Genomic DNA, 16,021 nt, shown 5'->3' on the forward strand with positions numbered 1-16,021 from the left:
TTAACTCAAAGAGGATTGCTCCTTAATTGGATTGTTATCCTGGGAGATATATGGTGAGTGTCTTGGGGGTGGATTCTTCCCCACCCTTGCACTATGATATTAGAAATGTTTGCTAAATGTGATAAAACGAGGCTTCTAGTTCTAGAGTTTGTAATTAGGCTTCCATTCAGTCTTCAGTGACAAATTTCCCTCAGGAGGCATCCCAACTTTTAGAACAAAGGCTTTACATATCTTAAAGATACTTGGGGAAGGATAATCGCTGAGAAAAACTGTTGGAGGGGATTTTCATCAGCCTCTACATTTGATTATAGTGGGTTGGAATACTTGACTAAAAGTCGTTCCCCACTTAGGTCGCTCCCCTCTCACTGGCCTTATAGGATTCTCAGGAGGGTAGACCTACTAAAGGATGTATCTTATTTGTTAAATTGAAAGAAATCTTGAAAATGGTGTGTTTGGCTTTTTGATCACCCAATTAAGGGGAGAACATCTACCTAACACCTTCGAAACATGAAATAAACACTTTCTTTTTATCCCATATAGCAATTGTTTTCTAAAAGCTACCTTGGAGATGTTGCTCCAAAAGACATGTGGTTCTTTTTAACCCAAGATAGAAATGTGTGAAGATATCAAAAACTTTGAACAAATGAGATCTTGGTCAACCAAAGTAAATTTTCCAAATGAATCAACAACAATTTGCAACTTGGAAAGCTTTTCAAATAGGAAAGTGAAGGTTCTTTATAAGCTTCCAAATGAAATGTGAGGTTTTTTTTAATGAGCACCAAAAAAAGAAAGCATGAAGTTTATTTTAAGCCCCCCCCAAAAAGGTGAGATTCATTTTAAATTTTGCAAGAAAAGGAAAGCTGAGTTCTTTTTACGAACTTTAAAACTAAACAAACAAAACTAATCTAACTCCTCCTACAAACAACCATTAGAACTTGCAACCAAATCAGTTAGCCAAAATCAAATTCTGATGGTGGGATTTATAAGTCTAATTTCTGATTCAGTTACAAATTTTTTATCTCTTTTAATTCTATGCGCTAAACTATGAGATAGATGTGCTAAGGAATAATATCTACACGCTAAAAGATAGGGAATATGTGCTACTCTGGGACCTAGATGCGCTAAACTGGTGTTCCTATGCACTAGATTATCAGATAGATCTAAGCGCTAAATGTTAGGATAACCAGTGAACAATTGAGAGGGGGGGTGAATCAGTTGTTAACATATTATAACATTTAATCCACACAATAACCTTTAACCAAATTGAGTACCGATAAAGCGGAAACATATACCAGTAAGCAATGCGACTTAACAAATAAACATATAATCAATGCAAAGAAACCATACCACATACCACCATGATTTGTACATGGAAAACCCAAAAAGGGAAAAACCATGGTGGGAAGCCTACGCACAGTCAGATGATACTTCTGCAGAAAGTATGTGTTACAATGAGGGGCCTGTCCATGTAGGAAGGCACACTTCCTAGAGTGTACTGGTCATTACAAAAAGAGTCTCACTGACTACAAAGAGGCTACAACCATCTCAAGATAAATGGATAACAATCCAATAGAGTGAACTATCAGAGATAGCATCTACCATGCCTGATTACAGTCCCGGTTAAGCTCAATACCGAAGGACTAAATCCTCTTTCTTAATCCCAATTTGATCACCAATGATTGACCAAATCCTCTACTAGAATGATATTACAATATTTGCAAATTACATTCCTTGACCATGACCTTTTCAATAACCATGATACTCTACAAAGAGTTTCTACCTCTTATTTATACAAACCCTAAGGCCTAAACCAATTAGGTCAGCCACCTAAAATATATTACAATAAGATCAGTACATAAATCCATTTACAATGATATGCCATGTCTGCTCAAGACCAAAACAACAACAACAAATCCATAAATCATCCCGAAACATCCCAGTAACATGTAGAGAACATGTTATCCTGATACCAGTCCATAACCTAGATAGGTACCAGACCTATTATGGGTCCACCACGCCAAAGCAATGTATTGAAGCAGTTGAAGCATGATTAAAGAACTTCTTTAACATCCTGAAATCCATCTAGAAGCCACACCAACACCACATATGCATCCTGTCAAGATTCCTTAGTGGAAGCTTTGCCGATAAAGCCATAAACCAATGCCAGTAAGGGTTTACTAGAGTGTATGCTAGCATCCGATTACCAAGTCCATACCATTTGACCAAGACATGCTCCAAAAGCATGTACCACATGTAACCAAACACATTCCATAGATCCAAACATGTCGGAAGTGTCCAATAGACAGTCTCTTCTGTTGGTAACACTAGATATTCTACTGGTAACCAAAACCTGTCTGTCAGTAACTAAAACTTGTCTACCGGTAACCAAAACCTGTCTGTCGGTAACCAAAACTTGTCTGTTGGCAACCAAAACTTGTCTGCCGGTGACCAAAACCTGTTTGTTGGTAACCAAAACATGTCTATCGGTAACCAACCATAATAGATAGTGTTGACATCAATGACAAAAACATCAATGCAACACATAATCAATTCATCCATAATGCCAACAATCTCCTCCTTTGGCATTGATGACAACACTAGATGTGAAAAACATCTAAGTACCAAGAAATCCCAAACAAGTCTCCCCCTACAGAAGACAACCAACAATCTCTTGAATATCAGTAACTCTCCTCCTATGAATGATATCTCTGAATTTATTTTTCACATCACTATCTTTCCCCTTTGACATCAATGCCATAAATCTGACAAAAAAATATCAAAGCAAGAATATAAACCTCTGTATCTCAAAGTTGACTACTCCCCCTAAGTAGTAGCACCACTCATCAGTACTAGAATGAATAATATCTTTGATAATGCATGTCAGATTGATGACACACTGCATCAATCAAGTCTCTGTTGGAGAGGCAGAAATCCCTAACCCGTCTCTTAAATACTCAAATGATTCCTTAATTCTTAGACAACGGTTTAGTGAATATGTCAACAATCTGTTCTTTAGTGTTCACATAAACCAATTTGACTTCCTTTGCTTCTACCTTGTCCTTCAGAAATTTATACTTTATTGATATATGCTTAGTCTTAGATTGAAATATCGGATTATTAGACATGTCAATAGTTGTAGAGTTATCATAGTAGATAACTACCAGTTCACTATAGTTTACCCTGATATCCTTCAACATTTGCTTCATCCATAAGACTTGAGTGCAGTCAGTTGTTGCTACAACATACTCAGCTTCTGCAGTAGATAAAGAAATGCATGACTATTTTTTGTTGATCCATGAAACCAGTTTCTTTCCAAGAAATAAAGCTCCACCAGAAGTGCTCTTTATGTCATCAATATCTACTGCCCAATCTGAATCAGTATATGCACATAGAGTGAAATCATCATTTTTAGAATACCATAAACTATATTCTTTTTTTCCTCGCAAATATCGGAATATCCTCTTTATTGCACATTCATGATTTTTTTAGGATTACTTTGATATCTTGAAACAATACTTATTGCATTCATAATATCCAGTCTAGTCTGAGTCAAATATAATAGACCACCAATCATAAACTTATACCTTGTTAGATTTACTGGTGTAGAAGTATCCTTGATAGATAATTTCTCACTTGTCACCATAGGAGTACTTACTAGTTTGGAATTATCCATACCAAACTTCTTCAAAAATTCCCTCAGACACTTAGTTTGACAAATAAAAATGCCTTTGTCAGTTTGAGTAATCTACAAACCTAAGAAAAATCTCATCTCACCAATCATGGACATTTCAAATTCATTCTTCATATTGTTAGAAAATTCCATGCATAATTTATATTCTTCTCCAAAAATAATATCATCAACAAATACATCAATAATCAGAATATCATCATCAGTGATCTTATAATATAAATTACTATCAGCACTGCCTTTAGTAAAACCAAGCTTCAAAAGATATTTATCCAACCTTGCATACCAAGCTCTAGGAGCTTGTCTTAATCCATATAAATCTTTCTTCAATCTGAAAACCATATACTTCTTCCTCAAGTTCACCATTCAAAAATTCACATTTACCATCCATTTGATAAACCTTATAGTTCTTATAAGTTGCATAGGAAAGAATTAGTCTAACAACTTCAATTCTAGCTAGAGGTGCAAATGTCTCACCATAATCAATTCCTTCCATTTGAGAATATTCTTTACAAACCAATCTAGCCTTGTTTCTTACAACTTGACCATCCTCATTCAGTTTATTCCTAAAAATCCATTTAGTTCCAATAAAATTCTTATTTTTAGGCTAGGGAACTAAAGTCCAAGCTTCATTATTCTCTATCTAATCTAATTCATCTTCCATATCTTTTAACCAATGTTTATACTTACAAGATTCAATAACAATTGCCAGTTCAACTTGAGAAATAAGACGTACCTCATCATTTTCTAGTCTTCTTCTTGTCATAACTCCCTTGTTCCTATCTCAAATAATTTGATCTTCAGAATGATTTAATCTTACATACCTTGGTGTCTTATGAACTTCAAGTTTATTGCTCTAATCATTAGTCATAGTTGAATTTTCTAATTGTGTCAGTGTAACTATCTCAGATTCCTATACCGGTTGAGGCATTGATGGTTCAATTATGATCATTTCCACTATCGGTTCCCTATCATATGATATAGATTGATTTATGTACTGCTCATCCACTTTCACATTAGCACTCTCCATAATTTTCTACAATCTTTTGTTATAACATCTACATGCTTTGCTTTGAATTGAATAACCAATAAATATCCCTTTATCACATATAGGATCAAAATTTCTAATAGAATCATAGCATTTACTTCCAAAAATTCTAAAATTTTTAACAGTAGGTGTATGTCCAAACAATAATTCAGAAGGGGTCTTACCAGTTTCACCTTTGATGTGAACTTTGTTGAATGTGTAGACTATTATACTCACTGCTTCTCTCCAGTAGATATGAGGCAATTTGGCTTCCATCATCATAGATCTTGTTGCATCCAAAATAGTTTTCTTCTTTCTTTCGACTACTCCATTTTGCTGAGGAGTTCTAGGTGCAGATAGTTGTCTCCTAATGCCATTTGTCTCGCAGTAATTGTTAAATTCATGAGAAGTAAACTCACCACCATGATCTGATTTTAGACATTTAATTTTCAATCCAGTTTCTATTTCAACCTTTGCTTCAAAGATCTTGAATACTTCAAAGGCTTCAAACTTCTCCCTAAGAAAAGTCACCCACATCATCCTAGAATAGTCATCAATAATCAACATGAAATACCTACCACCTTGAAAGCTTCGAGTCCTTGTTGGACCACATAAGTCAATGTGAATCAAATCAAGTACATCATTACATTTAACATGTATGCTCTTAAAAGAACTTATAAATTTCCTTCCCAATTGACATTCCTTACGTACTGGATTATGAGGCTTCATAATCTTAGGTATATCTCTAACTGCCTTAGTTGAACTGATCTTAACAATACAATCAAAATTAACATGACACAACCTCTTATGCCATAACCAACTCTCATCAATATGAGCAATCAAACATGTCTTATTACCAGTTTTCAAGTGAAAGATATTACCTCCAGTCTGAATACCGGTTGCAATCTCCAAACCAGTCTTGTTAATGATTTTGCATTTTCTATCTTTAAATTGAAGTTGGAAACTCTTGTCAACCAATTGACCAACACTGAAAAGATTATTCTTTAAACCTTCTACATAATAGATATTATTAGTGTTATTCTTTTCATCCAAAGAAATAATACGTCTACCTCTGATCATACATGTTTTGTCATCTCCAAATCTGACTTGACCACCATTGTATTCTTGTAGTGAAAGAAATTTTATTTTATCTCCAGTCATATGGTGTGAGCATCTACTATCAATAACCCATTCATCCTTATCTTCAACTTTTGCTGCTAGGGCCTTTTCTTTATTTTTGATAGTAGGTTTCGATTCATCTTCCTTTAAAGCATAGAACACCCAATCCTTTCCATTGCCAGATCCACTAGTAGAGTCTTCTGTCAGTTCATCTTTAGAGTCATCACTTACTCCTTCCTCATCCACTAGGTAGAATTGTTTACATTTCTTGAATCTATATTTGTTCTAGTTAGGCTTAAATGATTTCTTAACTCTTTCCTCAAATCTTGCATTCCTTTCGGGACATCTAGATGCAAAATAACCAATCTTATTACATGCAAAACATTTAAAAGGTGCTTTTCCTTCATACTTACTTCCAGTTGGACCTTTAGGTACTCTTCTAGAAAATAAGGCTTCAAGTTGCTCAAATTCTTCATCTTCTTTCCTCATGTCTTCCAATTCTTTTTCATATAAGACTTTCCAATCACTTTTGCTGGTAGATGATGATGATGATGCATGAAAATCAGGTTCAGACTTTACAACTATAGAAGATCCAAATCCTTCAAACTCAAAAGAAGATAATTTCCCAATCAGAATGTCTATGTTAACTGAAGAGTTTTCCATTGTTATCAACTCATTAATTGCAGTTGCCTTCATCTTCTAAGTCAGTGGAAGGGCTCTCAATAATTTAGAAACTATTTCATCTTCACTCAAAAATCCTCCACAACATTGAATTCCCATAACAATCTCATTTACTCTTTCCATAAACACAACAATTCTTTCATTATCCTCCATCTTCAAATTTTCATATCTTACTCGGTAACCATCAAGTTTAGCATTTTTCACAGTAGGGTCACCTTCATTTAGAGTTTGCAATTTGTCCCACATAACCTTTGCCGATGATTTAATAGTTAAACCCATGATCTACTGATCAGTGAGTGCACACAAGAGGGCTTCTCTAGCTCTGCAATCATTTTCAATATTCTTATCCAAGTCTGTAGGACCAGGATTGCCAGATGTCGGATCATAAGCTGTATATCCTTTCTCATTGGTCTCCCAAATATCCTTGCCAAGACATCTAAGATGAGTCTTCATCTTGATCTTTCGTATTCCATAGTTTGTTCCATCAGGCTTAGGGTTTTCTCTTCTAACAATAGTTTCCAGTGGATTAGAAGTGTTAGCTGCCATATGATCTACCTCAAGTAGTTAAGCTTCTACAAAAGAGGACCAAAGCTCTGATACTAATTGTTAGGATAACTGGTGAATAACTAAGAGGGGGGGTGAATCAGTTGTTAACAGATTATAAAATTTAATCCACTCAATAACCTTTAACCAGATTAAGTACTGGTAAACAATGCAACTTAACAAATAAACTAATAATCAATGCAAAGAAACCATAGCACATAACACCATGATTTGTATGTGGAAAACCCGAAAAGGGAAAAACCATGGTGGGAAGCCTACCCACAGTCAGATAATACTTCTACAGAAATTATGTGTTACAATGAGGGGCCTGCACATATAGGAAGGCACACTTCCTAGAGCATAATGCTCATTACAAAAAGAGTCTCATTGACTATAGAGAGGCTACAACCATCTCAAGATAAATGGACAACAATCCAATAGAGTGAACTGCCAGAGATAGCATCTACCATGCTTGATTACAGTCCCAATTAAGCTCAATATCGGAGGACTAAATCCTCTTCCTTAATCCCAATTTGATCACCAATGATCAACCAACTCCTCTTCCTGAATGATATTATAATATTCACACATTACATTCCTTCACCATGACCTTTTCAATAACCATGATACTCTACAAAGAGTTCTACCTCTTATTTATACAAACCCTAAGGCCTAAATCAATTAGGTCAGCCACCTAAAATATATTACAATAAGATCAATACATAAATCCATTTACAATGATATGCCATGTCGGCTCAAGACCAAAACAACAACAACAAATTCATAAATCTGTTGGCATTATGTGAACCGGTATGAGGACATAATGATATTGTATGTTGTCATTGATGTCAATATGTGATATGAAGAGAGAACCGGTATATATGCCAAAGTAAAGCGGTATATTTGTTCAAGGTGAATCGACATGTAGTCATGGGAATCGACACATGGAAACATTGGATGACTACCAGTTGGTAGGTAGTTTCCACTTTAGGATTTTTGGTTGGAGTATCTTAAGCCTGTGTGACTCAATCAGTGATCTTTATGTGATGAAGTTAGCATGATAATGAAGAACAGATAGTGTTGCCACGTAAGCCATGTACGTGTGAAGGATATTACATAAAGAAGAGTGTCCCTATTTAGCTCAGGAATGTGCGAAGTCTATAAATGATGATAACTTGTGGTGGGTTATCAGCCGCCATGAAATTGGTGGAAAATGAATGATGGAAAATGTCTTGAGATTGGATCAAGACTGTTGCATTCAATATAGTATGATCAATGGTCACAATTGAATTGTTTGAATTCCTTAACCTATTAGGTTTAGGGTTTAGGGTTTATGCTTCCGACCTAACTGTTTTCTATAAGGTCAATGTTATGATTCTTTCAGAGTTTGTTGGCAAAAGTTGTGTGTGTGTGTATCTAAGAGAAGAGATACGGGATTCTTGCCAGACCAGAGGAGAGAATTCATATCTAGAGAGTGTAAGTGCAGAAGGTGAAGAGAAGCTTAAGCGGATCTGCATTGGCATTGAGTTCTATTATCAGGTCATTGATATACCTATTGATCTTTAACTACTTCAATAGTTGTGAAATCCCCTAATAGGGTAGCCTTAACCGACTTGTTGAAAATCCTCTAACAAGGTAACTGGAAGCTACCGAGTCATTGATATCCTTTAGCTATTGAGTTCTTGAAATCCTCTAACAAGGTACCCTTAACAGGGCTTAACCCTTAACCGGGTATTGTAGCCATCCCTTAACAGGGTGATCCCTAATAGGATCGGTTCCTAACAGAACCTATTGTATCTATCTTTAACCAGACAAGGCCCCTAACAGAGTGGACTTCCAAAGAGTTCAAAAACAAGCTTGTGGGTATTCATCCCCACCGTGGTTTTTCCCAGTTGGGTTTCCACATGAAAAATATGTGTGTCATGTGTGATGTTATGATTGTTTTTTGATTAAGTGGTAATGCATGTTGATCTTGCTGTAATATGTACATCTTTGATGGTAGATTGCCTATTCATGCATTAGAGTGAAATGGGAATGAACAGTTAGACTATATGAGAAGATAAGTGTCAACTGGTCTTTGCTCGTCTTAGTTACATTGGGTTCTGCCGGTTGAACTCTGTTGAAGGACTGGTGCTGCTGTTTGTCTGTTAGTGCATAAGTGTTAGTTGACAAACTGGTTTAAGGTTGAGTTTTTTCCTTTATTGATTCACCCCCCCCTCTCAGTACTAGTTTGGTACTATTTGTTCATCATTAAGTTATCAATTAGTATCAAAGCGTCCTCCAAGTCCTCTGTGTTATAAGCTTAACCACTTGAGGGAGAGATCCTGTTGTAATGATGAAGAGGGAAGGTCCAAAGTTTAACAAGGAAAATTTTGGTATATGGAAAGATAGGATGAAGATATTCATTAGAAGCATGGGTGCTTAGCACTGGAGCTATGTTGATAATGTCTATGTTGCCCCTACCGGTACTCTCACCGATGACCAAAAGAGAGAGATACAAGAAAATGGGAAACTCATGGAAGCCCTTATTAGTAGTTTATCTGACATTAAGTTTATTGATGTTCAGAACAAGGTAAATCCCAAAGAGGTATGGGATGCTCTTGAAAATATCTATGGCGGTGATGAACATGTAAAACAGGCTAAGGGAGAAAGCCTGAGAGGGAAGTTTGAAGATATGTGGATGGTTGAAGGTGAGACCATTCAACAGTATGGAATAAGAATCAAAACTGTTGTTGGAGATATCAAGAGTGCAGTTGGTAAAATAGAAGACTCCACTGTGGTAAGCAAAGTTCTGAGATCCCTATTGCCAGTCTATGCAATAAGGGTTGTCGCTATTCAGGAGCTGAGATCAATAGACAAGACTAAGGTATCCTTGGACTCCATCATAGAAAAGTTGATAGCCTATGAGCTAAATAGTTTTGATGGTAGTGTTCAAAAGACTGAATCAGCTTTTAAAGCTTCTGTTATTCCATCTAGAAAAGGAAAAGAAGCTAGCACCAGTGGTGAACCAAGACAGAGCAGAGAAATGGATAATGAGGAGATTCTGATGGCATTTGAAGCTCTCCTTGCTAGGAAGCTTCCTAAAGGAACCGATAAATACAAAGGTAAGCTACCTTTGAAATGTTTTTCATGTAACTGGATAGGACATATTGCTATGAACTATCCTAATAGTGACAACAAGGATAAACCGAAAAGACTCAAGAAATTCAAAGGAGGAAACTAGAGAAACTATTTTGTTGTAGTTGATGAAGGTGTCACAGATGAGAAATCAGAAGATGAAGAGAATGAATATATTGTGTTTGTTGTTGTAAAGGAAGATGTGTCAGACAAGAAGGCTCTTGTCTCCCACTTTGATAATTCCAATGAGTGGATCATTGATAGTGGCTGTTCTCACCATATGACTGGTGACCAGAGCAAGTTCCTATCCTTGGAGGAGTATGATGGTGGTGTGGTTCATTTTGGCAATGATGCACCATGCATGGTCAAAGGCAGAGGGTCCATCTCTCTGAATGGAAAGAGTAGTGTTGACAATGTGTACTGGGTTGATGGTCTCAGACACAACCTTCTGAGTGTTGCCCAGCTGAATGACAATGGCCTCACTCTGGAATTCAAGAATGGAGTTTGCAGAATCAAAGGAAAAGATGGTGAATTGGTGGCCACCGGCATGCAGACCAAAGGTAACCTATTTCATCTAAATGCAAATATAAGTACATGTCTTATGGTTAAATTTGATGATAGTTGGATATGGCATAGGAGACTCTGCCATGTAAACTTTGATAACATTGTAAAGGCCAGTAAGATCAAGGCAGTTAGAGGGTTGTCGGTGCTAAGCAAACCGAATAATACCTTGTGCAGAGAGTGTCAATTTGGGAAAATGTCTTCCTCAACCTTTAAAGGAAAATCTTTCACTGCTGACAACTTGCTTGATCTTGTGCATACTGATTTGTGTGGTCCTATGAAAACTAGGAGTGTGCGGGGTGATAGGTACTTCATGATTCTCATTGATGACTACTCAAGAATGATGTGGGTCACATTCCTGAAAGACAAGTCTGAAGCCTTTGTGAAGTTCAAAGCTTTCAGAGCATTAGTGGAGAAGGAAAGTGGTAAAAGGATCAAGTGTCTCAGAACTGATCAAGGAGGGGAATTCACTTCTGGTGAATTCAACAAGTATTGTGAAGAATTTGGCATCAAGAGGCAACTGTCTACCCCCCGGACTCCACAGTAGAATGGCCTAGTAGAGAGGAATAACTAGACTGTGGTTGAAGTAGCTAGAACCATGTTGATTCAAGGAAAAGTTGCTCACACCTTTTGGAGAGAAGCGGTAAGCACTGCAGTCTACACAATGAACCGGGTACTCATCAAGAAAGGTAAGGATAAAACTCCTTATGAGTATTGGACCGGTAAGACACCTGTGGTTAGATACTTTAGAATGTTTGGTAGCAAATGTTACATCAAGAGAAGTGAACTCCAGAGCAAATTTGATGCGAAATGTGATGAGGGAATATTCCTAGGATATTCCACCAAGAGCAAATCTCTCAAGTGTTTCAACAACAAGACTCAGAGAATTGTGGAAAGCAACAATGTAAGAGTTGATGAAACCTCTAAGAAAACTAAGGAAACTGACAGTGTGCAGGCGGTAAGTGAACCGGTTGCAACCTTCTGGGAACTGGTTGTCAGTCAACCAAGTACCAGTAACAGTGTTCCTGAACCGCTGAATGTTGATACTAATGAAGATGAGGATGAAGAGGAAAAGAAAGAAGAACCAGTCAAGACTATTCCTCAGTATGTCAAGCTGAATCATGATCCTAAGCAGATCATAGGAGATAAGGATGCAGGAATCCTTAAAAGAAGAAAGATCAGAGAAAACTCACGTTTGATCTCTGAATTTGAGCCTAAGTCATTCCAAGAGGCTCATAAAGATGAAGACTGGATCAAGGCAATGGAAGAGGAACTTGACTAGATAGAGAAAAATGGTACCTTGGTACCCAGACCAGAACATAAAAATGTCATTGGCACCAAATGGGGGTTCAGAAACAAGCTGAATGAGGATGGCATAGTGATCAGGAACAAAGCTAGATTGCTGTGCAAAGGATATGCTCAAGAAGAAGGAGAAGACTATGGAGAAACCTTTGCTCCTGTAGCCAGATTGGAAGGAGTTCGTATGCTTCTTGCATATGCAGCTTTTAAAGGATTCAAAGTATATCAAATGGATGTAAAATCTACATTTCTAAATGGTGTACTTGAAGAGGAGGTGTATATAGAGCAACCAGATGGGTTTTCCCTATCTGAAGACAGTGACATGGTGTGTAGGCTACATAAAGCCTTATATGTTCTAAAGCAGGCACCTAGAGCATGGTATGAACATCTACATTCCCATCTTGTGAAGATTGGATTTGAGAGAACAAGTGAAGATAGCAATATCTACTTGAAATTTGAAGGAGATTAGATCCTGATTTGTGAATTTTTTGTTGATGACATTATCTTTGGTGGAGATGACAAGATGAGTCATGAGTTTGTTGATGAGATGAAGGAAGAGTTTGAGATGTCACTCATAGGGGAGATTAAGTTCTTCATTGGACTGCTGATCTAGCATATGAAAGATGGTATCTTTATCACTCAGTCTAGGTATGTCAAAGAGATGTTGAAGAACTTTGGCATGGAAGATAGCAAACCGGTTGGTACACCGATGGTGACCAGTTGCAAATTATCAAAAGAGGATGATTTCACATTGGTTGATGAGAAGGAATACCGATCAATAATTGGTAAACTACATTATGTAGTGCATAGTAGACCAGATATTGCACATGCAGTTGGCATTACTGCAAGGTTCCATAAAAATCCAAGAGAATCCCACTTGGTTGTAGTCAAGCGGATTCTTAGGTATTTGAAGGGAACAGTTGACTATGGATTGTGGTACCCATACAACAATGATTTCAACCTGAAAGTATTCATAGATGCTAATTGGGCAGGTAATGTGGATGATCGAAAAAGCACAACTAGTGGTGCATTCTTTCTTGGTGGTAGACTGGTCTCATGGATGAGTAAGAAGCAGAGCTGTATCTCTTAGTCTACAGTGGAAACAGAGTATGTTGCAGCTTTCGTGAACTGCACTCAGACAATCTGGATGAAGCATGTTTTAGATGGCTTCAAAATCCCTGTATCTGAACCGATAAGTATATTCTATGATAACACAAGTGCTATCAATATTTCAAAGAATCCGATTTTACATTCTAGAACCAAGCATTTTGAGCTTAAGTATCATTTCTTGAGGGAAAAGGTTCAGAATAAAGGGATTGCACTGGAACATGTTTCCAGTAAGGAGCAGTTAGTAGACATATTCACCAAACCTCTGCCAAAGACTACATTTGTGTATTTAAGAGGTGAATTTGGGGTACTACCCCTTCAGGAGGTAAATTAAAAGTATTTGTTCCACATCAGTCAGGTATTGCATAGTCAATTTTTTTTTGATTGATGTGTTGAAGGATGCTACTCCTCAGGGGGAGCAGCATAATGGAACAGGGATGTTTGTGCCTCCACTTTGGTATTGCTGTCAAAGGGGGAGAAGAAGTGTAGTGGAGAAGATATCTATAGAAATTGGGGAGAAGATGAGTTTGCAGAAAGATATCTTTGTATATTGCCATCAATGCCAAAGTGGGAGATTGTTGGCATTATGTGAACTTGTATGAGGACATAATGATATTGTATGTTGTCATTGATGTCAATATGTGATTTGAAGAGAGAACCAGTATATATGCCAAAGTAAAGCAGTATATTTGTTCAAGGTGAACCGACATGTCAAGGTGAACCGGCATGTAGTCATGGGAACCTGTACATGGAAGCATTGGATGACTACCGGTTGGTAGGTAGTTTCCACTTCAGGATTTCTGGTTGGAGTATCTTAAGCCTGTGTGAATCAATCGGTGATCTTTATGTGATGAAGTTATCATGATAAAAAAGAATAGCTAGTGTTGCCATGTAAGCCTTATGCGCGTGAAGGATCTTGCATAAAGAAGAGTATCCCTATCTAGCTCAGGAATGTGTGAAGTCTGTAAACGGTGATAACATGTGATGGATTATCAACCACCATGAAATCGGTGGAAAATGAATGATGGAGAATGTCTTGAGATTGGATCAAGACTGTTGCATTCAATACAGTATGATCAATGGTCAGGATTGAACCATTTGAATTCCTTAACCTATTAGGTTTAGGGTTTAGGGTTTATGCTTTCGGCCTAACTATTTTCTATAAGGTCGATGTTATGATTCTTTCAGAGTTTGTTGGCAAAAGTTGTGTGTGTGTATCTAAGAGAAGAGATACATGATTCTTGCTAGACCAGAGGAGAGAAGTCATATCTAGAGAGTGTAAGTGCAGAAGGTGAAGAGGAGCTTAAGCGGATCTGCATTGGCATTGAGTGCTATTATCAGGTTATTGATATACCTGTTGATCTTTAAATACTTCAACAGTTGTGAAATCCCCTAACAGGGTAGCCTTAATCAACTTGTTGAAAATCCTCTAACAAGGTAACTCGAAGCTACTGAGTCATTGATATCCTTTAGCTATTGAGTTCTTGAAATCCTCTAACAAGGTACCCTTAATAGGGTTTAACCCTTAACTAGGTATTGTAGCCATCCCTTAACTGGGTGATCCCTAATAGGATCAATTCCTAATAGAACCTATTGTATCTATCTTTAACCAGACAAGGCTCCTAATAGAGTGGACTTCCAAAGAGTTCAAAAACAAGCTTGTGGGTATTCATCCCCACCGTGGTGTTTCCCAGTTGGGTTTCCACGTGAAAAATATGTGTGTCATGTGTGATGTTATGATTATTTTCTGATTAAGTGGTGATGCATGTTGATCTTGCTGTAATATGTACATCTTTGATGGTAGATTGTTTGTTCATGCATTAGAGTGAAATGGGATTGAAGAGTTAGACTATATGAGAAGATAAGTGTCAACCAGTCTTTGCTCATCTTAGTTACACTGGGTTCTGCCAGTTGAACTCTGTTGAAGGACCGGTGTTGTTGTTTGTCTGTCAGTGCATAAGTGTTAGTTGACAAACCGGTTTAAGGTTGAGATTTTTCCTGTACTGATTCACCGCCCCCCTCTTAGTATCGGTTTGGTACTATTCGTTCATCATTAAGTTATCAAAATCATCCTGAAACGTCCCGGTAACATATAGAGAACAAGTTGTCCTAATACCGCTCCATAACCTAGATAGGTACCAGACCTATTCTAGGTCCACCATGCCAAATCAATGTCTTCAAGCAGTTGAAGCATGATCAAAGAACTTCTTTAGCATCCTGAAATCCATCTAGAAGCCACACCAACACCATGTATGCATCCTGTCAAGATTCCTCAGTGAAAGCTCTGCCGATAAAGCCATAAACTAGTGCCAGTAAGGGTTTACCAGAGTGTATGCTAGAATTCGATTACCAAGTCTATACCATTTGACCAAGACATGCTCTAGAAGCACGTACCACATGTAACCAAACATATTCCATAGATCCAAACATGTCGGAAGTGTCCACCAGACAGTCTCTTATGTCAGTAACACTAGATCTTCTACTGATAACCAAAACCTATCTGCCAATAACCAAACCCTATCTGTCGGTAACCAACCATAATAGCTAGTGTTGACATCAATGAAAAAACATCAATGCAACACATAATCAAGTCATCCATAATGCCAACACTAACAAGAAGATCCAATACGGTGAAAGATGGTTTATATGCACTAAACAGTTCCATGGATGCACTAACGTTAGCTATGGATGCACTGAAGAAACTCTCAAATGTGCTATTCTGATATTTTTGATGTGATCTTTGTGTTCAACCTGCAAAAAAAAATGATATTAGATTTGGGGACATGCCCCATGGTGGGCACCAAAAATGTGTGCTGGAATCTGTGGTGATCAGAATATTAACATTGAGATCAAAGAACCAACATACTAATGAAACTTTT

This window comes from Cryptomeria japonica, chromosome 10, assembly GCF_030272615.1.
Source record: "Cryptomeria japonica chromosome 10, Sugi_1.0, whole genome shotgun sequence".
In the NCBI taxonomy this organism is placed as follows: Eukaryota; Viridiplantae; Streptophyta; class Pinopsida; order Cupressales; family Cupressaceae; genus Cryptomeria; species Cryptomeria japonica.